Here is a 598-nt window from a genome sequence, read left to right as displayed (position 1 = left end):
AAAAAAAAAAAAAAAAAAAAAAAAAAAACCCAAGTGTTCTTAATACATGAGCCACCTCATTGAAAAGGTTAAAATAAATTGTTACCAAGCAAAAAAGAGTTAACACTATAGTCTAGTGGCACCAGGAACATATATTTATTGGCTACTTTCTAGTGGATATCTACTGAAGAGATGTCTCAGCAGTTAAGAGCAATGACTGCTCTTCCTGAAGACACAGGCTCTATTTCCAGCACCCACATGGTGGCTCAAAAGCATCTTCATCTCCAGTTCCAAGGGATTTGGTGCTTTTTCATGGCCTCTGTGGGCACCAGGAACACATATGGTACACTTTCATATAAAGAGACAAAACAGCCACACCCAGGGAAAAAAAAGAAAAACTTTTTTTAAGTTATGAAAAAAATTAAATGAAAAGTACTTAGGGACCAAGAAATACTTGGTTTTTTATGAATATCAAATTTATACTAATTAAGAAGCATCAGAGTTAATGTATGCCATCTATCTTTCACAACTCAACATTTAAAAGATAAAACGATGCTGAAGTCAAGTCATTCCTTGGCCTTTTGGCTATGATTAAGTGTACGAAGAATACAAAATGTAG

General features: G+C 34.3%; 1 protein-coding gene across 6 annotated transcripts in view; it reads right to left on the bottom strand.

Moving 5' to 3' along the window:
* The window catches only part of Map4 (microtubule associated protein 4), a 137,373-nt gene that overhangs the window by 50,058 nt on the left and 86,717 nt on the right, over positions 1–598 (bottom strand). The window lies entirely within an intron of this gene.

The sequence above is a fragment of the Microtus ochrogaster genome, chromosome 5 (assembly GCF_000317375.1).
Source record: "Microtus ochrogaster isolate Prairie Vole_2 chromosome 5, MicOch1.0, whole genome shotgun sequence".
Taxonomy (NCBI): Eukaryota; Metazoa; Chordata; class Mammalia; order Rodentia; family Cricetidae; genus Microtus; species Microtus ochrogaster.
The sequence above is the reverse complement of the archived record's forward strand: the minus strand, read 5'-3'. Positions and strand labels throughout refer to the sequence as shown.